This window comes from Electrophorus electricus, chromosome 1 (assembly GCF_041902795.1).
Source record: "Electrophorus electricus isolate QZ-2024a chromosome 1, ASM4190279v1, whole genome shotgun sequence".
NCBI classification, from domain to species: Eukaryota; Metazoa; Chordata; class Actinopteri; order Gymnotiformes; family Gymnotidae; genus Electrophorus; species Electrophorus electricus.
The window spans coordinates 10665441-10671220 of NC_137497.1; the positions used below are offsets into that span (position 1 = coordinate 10665441).

A 5780-nucleotide genomic window follows, 5' to 3' on the forward strand; every position below is an offset into this window, starting at 1 on the left:
GTATTCCTGTTCTTTCATCCAATCAGTTTTCCCTCCTTTTCCTCTTCCTCTGCCTCTGCCTATTCCGCGACCACGTCCCCTGCCACGACTACTTCCTCGTCCGCGGCCTTCTCCTTGATCTCCCACCGTCTGGAGCATCATCAGGATCGCTTGGTGTGTGGTATCTGCTCGTTGACGCTCTCATCTGGCGTCTTTCTTCCCCAGGATTGTCTCATGATGCTTGGCACGCTCCTCAATAGTAGATAGGGGAGCTCTGCTGTAGCCTATGCAGTTTTTCTAACGAGATTGCTGATGTCTTTTCTCATATTCATTAGGAAGCTGTTTCTCAAATGAGCTTCCCATGCACCTACTTCTCCAGGTCCTGCTGCTCGTTGTGCTGGTGTGTCAATACCACAATGGTCAGTGTGGACACGCGTCACACGGACGAGAAAGTCAGCGACGGGTTCGTCATCTTTCTGTTTGCATGATGCTATCACATCGGTGTTGATGGTGGTTGGATAGACTGTTTCCACCCTTTCGATGAGTCCTCTTATCATCTCTCTGTATGGGCCATTCAGGTCAGGTTGGCCTTGAGGCGGTGCATTCCACTCAGGCAGGTGGAGACGGACATCTCCATCCACCCAGTTTCTATCAATGCGGTTATACTGTGGTCCGAGTTGAATCAAACAACCGTCTCAGTTCAGCCTGTGTGTGTCTGCAGGACTGCACGAATGCCATCAGTTCTTGTCCGAAGTGTCGTCCGCCGATGTCACCTGGCTTGCTCAGGCCGTCGGCCGCTTTCATGATGTCATCTGCAGTCCAGTGACGGTGGACCATAATCACTCCCTCTGGTCCCGACACTTCCACTATCGGGAACTGTGGGGCATAGCCTACCTCAGGCTCTGCAGATGGCTTTATAGTGGTGTGACTTCGAGTGCGATGAGCCACTGGTGAGGTTATTGCCTCCAGTTGTCGTCTTAATTCGTCATATGGAGACGGCTTGGTGTTAATGAAGTTCCTGGTTGGGGATAAGGAGGTGGATTTGCTAGCGCTTGTGGTTGCTGAATCAGCTGGGGGCTCTCGGTGAGGTGGCATCGAGGTCAGGATCAGCTAAGGAAACACACTGAAACACTTCATTATTACCTTTTCTATGCCCTACCTGCTGCTTCTGCCTTTTCTCAGCTTCTTCTAACCACATTTTTGCCTTTTCCAGCATGTCTTCACTGTTCTCATCAAAATATTTCCACGCTTTCTTATCAGCTTCCCTAGGCTTAACCTTAACTCTTTCAATTAATTTTAACAGGTATGCAACACATAGAGTCCCTGAGGCATTAAAACCGTAATATTTAATCCAAAATGGGACATGTTTGTTTGCATGTTCCCCGTAGTCCTTATTCATTTGAAAGAGTATGCTACTGGAGAACTTGTCCTTACTGAACTCATACTCCTTACTGTTGCCCGCACCCATAATAATAATAATAATAATAATTTCTTTTTTTTTTTTTCCTCCTCTTCTTTTTTTTTTCGGATCCAGGCAACAAAAGAACAAAGGAAACTTACCTACTCTCTACAATCTTCCTATTCTTATCTTATTATCCACACCATCTACCCCCGATATGGATTAGTTCTGCTCCAGCATATCGTGCTAGTATACTGAGTCCACTCCTTTCCCTGCGGGGTGTTCTGTCGGCCCGGGCCTATTTCTTACACTAGTACGTCTACTCAGTGTGCCTATTCTCTTAGGCTGGCGGAGTCCCAGACTCCGGAGTCCTCTAGACCCTATTTTTAAGCCCTAGTATCTCATATACTATGCTACTTTACAGACCCACCCCAGGGTAGACTCAGGCGGATCACTATGTCACTTTCTTCTAGGATTAAATTACTGAACTTCACTTACTTTCTGTTCGTTAGATCAGGCGGAGCACACCACCGGAGTCAAGCGGGACGTCACACTGAAGCACATAGTATTTCCTTTACACCGTGTACTAATGAACCGCAGTTTTTGAAATTTTCAAGATAGAAGCAACCTGATGCTCACTGTATCCCTCTCCCAGTAAAGCTTTCCTCATTAAGAAACTTTCGTTTCAACTCTTTTGGCATGTTCTGTAGCTGTATTTTGACTATACTTATTTTTGGGTAGTCCTAGCACTGCTTTTCCCATCCAGCTGGTTCTATAACAAGAGAATAGTGATGACAGCAGCAGTGGTTTTTATCCTGTTGCTCATTAGAACAGGATTTTGTTAAGGTGATCACCTATTCAGCATCTCATTAAGTAGAATGAGGTGTGTCTGTGAAGGATTTCAACAAACACTTGAATGGAAGGGCTGCTGTACATGTGGAGATGCTGATTTAAGAAACAATTGGAGTGGTCTCTTATTTTTTTCTGGAGCTGTATATTGTCCAGTTAAAGCACTGCTTTCTTTTCACCCAATAGGATGGACAATTTGTCAGTGTTCAATAGATACTTAGAGTTGGGGTCGGTCGTCTCAAATTTTGTAAAGTAAATTTGTTGTGTTTGACTGAATGTTTCACATTCAGTAAGAAAGTGCAGCTCTGTCTCTACAGTGTCATTTTTACACTGCTGACAGAGTCTCTGCTCTTCTGCAGACTGCATGACTTATATTGGCTGGTCTGGATGGGCAGGCTATGTTCCCTGAGTCTGTACTTTGCCAACGTGTTTCTGTGACTGGAATATTTTGAGCCAAATTTGAATTGGTATTTGAATGTGAATTTGACGTTTGATTGCATAGAATGCCCTGTGTGTTTTCTCTCTCAGTTGACTGACTGCTGGATTGAAGTTTGCAGTTGAACTAATATTTAATCCTGAGTAATTATAATTTGTACTGGTTTCTAGTGTTTGTGTTCATAATGTGAAACTTGTGTGGTGTGTTTGCCTGAGATCTGGCTCTTTTTGGAAAATGATGGTTTTGGTCTTTTTCAGGAATTTTTTACTTGGGTGTTTAATCATTTCATTTCAAATGCCATCAGACCCACTTGCTTTTTTTGGTTTTAAGAGTAGAAATTTGATTTCTAAGTTCCTGCTCAGTAATGGGTGAGTCCAAGGGATTCTAGAAGTCTTTTATTGGTAGTTCTAATATATTACATTTTTTCAGTTATATGCTTTTGTTCAGGTCTTGTATTTTTGAGTAATTGATTGTAAAGAGACTTAATATGTGTTATCCAATATATGTTTTGAAAAGCCAATTCTTCTTATTTATATTTATTAAGAGTGTTCAAGAAATGTGTCTAAAAGTGTTTGAATTTCTTGAGAGTTGATTGCTTTCTGGAACTCTTCTGTGCTGTTTTGGGCCCATCTGTATGGTCTCCTGGTATTAAACAGCTTACTGGTCAGTGTGGGTGCAGCACTGTTAGTCTCTGTCCTATTAATGAACAGTGATTTGGCTGTGATCAGACAGAGGGGTTAGTAGCTTTACAATGAATGTATTGAGAGAGAAATTATCTAAATCTGTTATCATGTAATCCACCGTATTGCCAAGAGGTGAGCAAAAGGTGGATCTCCCCAAAGAGTCGCCTCATAAGCTACTGTTGACAATGTACAGACCCAGATTTTGACAGAGCTGCAGGAGGTCTTTTCCATTCCTGTTTACCTGTGTGTCAGAAGGATATCAGGAAAGAAATGTTTCCTTGTATTAACAGCCCTGTGGACCTCGAGAAATGTGTACTTTGAAAATGATCAGAACATTCTTGGAAAATACAAAACATGCAAAAGGGGTTCGGGTGGAAGAGGACTTTCCAGATCTGGCAGGTTTTATACAGTCTTTTCAGTGTTTGAGAAGCAATTTATAGGAGGAAGGTTTTACTGATCTAAACCCGGAACTTAACAATGAAAGTAAGAAGACTGCTTAATTTTTGTGTCACTTTTTTGTTTAGATTTAATGTTCATTTTCAAAATGAGTGTGTGCAGTGTGGCAACACTTAATGGGGCCGGGGATGTAAATAAAAGAACAGTTTTTTCAGTGAATCAAATTTAAAGGAAATGATGTAGATTTTGCTCAAGAAACTCATAGTGATAGACAGAATGAAGCAGACTGGCTGAGAGAGTGAGAAGGTAAAGCCTTCCTTAGTCACAACAGCACCATGTCTGGGGGTGTGGCTGTGTCATGTCTGGGGGCGTGGCTGTGTCATGTCTGGGGGCGGGGCTGTGTCATGTCTGGGGGCGTGGCTGTGCTCTTTCCCAGCAGCTGGGATCCTTAATTTGTAGTGGAGGTTATTGAGGCTCTTAAAGTAACAAAACAAAACAAAACTAGCCAACCTGCTTGGGGTAAAGGCACAGGGGGCCCTGGTCTGCTCTCATTTTCAGAACGTGACACAGATGTACTCTCTGTCCAAGTTTTTCTTTGGTTTAGAGCATAAACATGGTCAGAGCAGATGGATACATGCCTTAAAGTCTGATACTGTACTCTCAGATTCTGTGGAGATTCGTAGAAGAGCAGCACAGTTTTAAACTAGGCTGTATACCAGTGAATATAGATCACACCAAGAGTTGGAAAATTTTCTTCGATGTTTCTACTCAGGTAGAAGAAGAGGCTGTATTGGGTCTCGAGGGGCCACTTTCCCTGGTGGAGTTGCAGGTTCCCCTTCAGAACATGGAGGGTGGGAAAGCCCCAGGTATTGATAGACTGCCAGTGGAGTTTTACAAATCCTTCTGGTCTGTGGGTGGAGAGGATGTGCTGAACAATGACAGTCTCACAAAAGAAAGCACTCTTTATTTGTGGGTATAATTACACACAGAAGAAGAAAGCACAATATTTCCAAAGTTTCCAAAGATTTCCATCTTTAATGTGTAGATTTGTACAGAATTTAACACAGTGAGGGTATGATTCCACAGCATGTGTAACTTGTAGAACAGTATTTATGTCACATGTACAGAAATCAACTGCAGCTCAATCTTTTATTGGAGCATCATTTATTGTGTGTGTGTGTGAGAGAGGGAGAGGTTTAGTGTCTATGTGAGTGGTTGTGTGTGGGTGTGTGTGTGTATGTGTGTGTGTGAAAGACAGTGAGAGTGTGTGTGTGTGAGAGAGAGAGAGGTGTGAGAGAGAGAGGTGTGAAAAAGAGTGTTTGTGTGAGTGTGTGTGTGTGTGTGTGAGAGAGAGAGAGGTGTTTTGTGTGTGTGTGTGTGTCACAGAGAGATGTACTGTGTTTGTGTGTGTGAGACAGGTGTGTGTTTGTGTGTGTATGACAGAGAGAGACAGGTGTAGTGTGTGTAAGAGACAGAGAAAGATGTGTAGCATGTATGTGTGAGAAAGAAGTCTAGTGTGTGTTTGTGTATGTGAGAGAGAGAGGTGGATTGTGTATGTGTTTGTGTGAAAAAAGTGTATTATGTGTGTTACAGAGAGATGTACTGTGTGTTTGTGAGTGAGTGGTGTGTGTGAAAGAGAGTGAGAGGCATAAAGTGTATGACAGAGAGGTGTGTAGCGTATATATGTGTGAGAAAGAAGTGTAGTGTGTGTGAGAGAGAGAGGTGTGTATGTGTGTGAGAGAAAGATACAGGTGTATTTTATGGTATTTTGGGTGTGTGTGCGTGTGTGAGTGATAGAGAGAGAGAGAGCACGAGAGAAAAGTGTGTGTATGTGTGTGTGTGTGAGAGAGAGAGAAAGAGAGAGTTGTAGTGTGTGTGTGTCACAGAGAGATGTACTGTGTGTTCGTGTGTGTGTCTGTGTGTGTGTGTGTGTGTGAGAGAGAGAGAGAGAGAGAGAGAGAGAGAGAGAGAGAGAGAGAGACAGACAGACAGACACACAAGGGTGTAGTGTGTGTGTGTGTGTGTGTGTGTGCGTATG

General features: G+C 43.0%; 1 protein-coding gene across 4 annotated transcripts in view; it reads right to left on the reverse strand.

Annotated features, from left to right (window-relative positions):
• Nucleotides 1–4691: 4691 nt before the first annotated feature.
• The window catches only part of LOC118241327 (NACHT, LRR and PYD domains-containing protein 3-like), a 52029-nt gene continuing 50940 nt past the window's right edge, over nt 4692–5780 (reverse strand). For all 4 annotated transcript variants that reach the window (XM_081711398.1, XM_081711384.1, XM_081711404.1 and 1 more), the window contains one exon: nt 4692–5780. This exon is cut by the window's right edge and continues 978 nt beyond it. The gene's annotated coding sequence lies outside the window, so the exon portion shown is untranslated.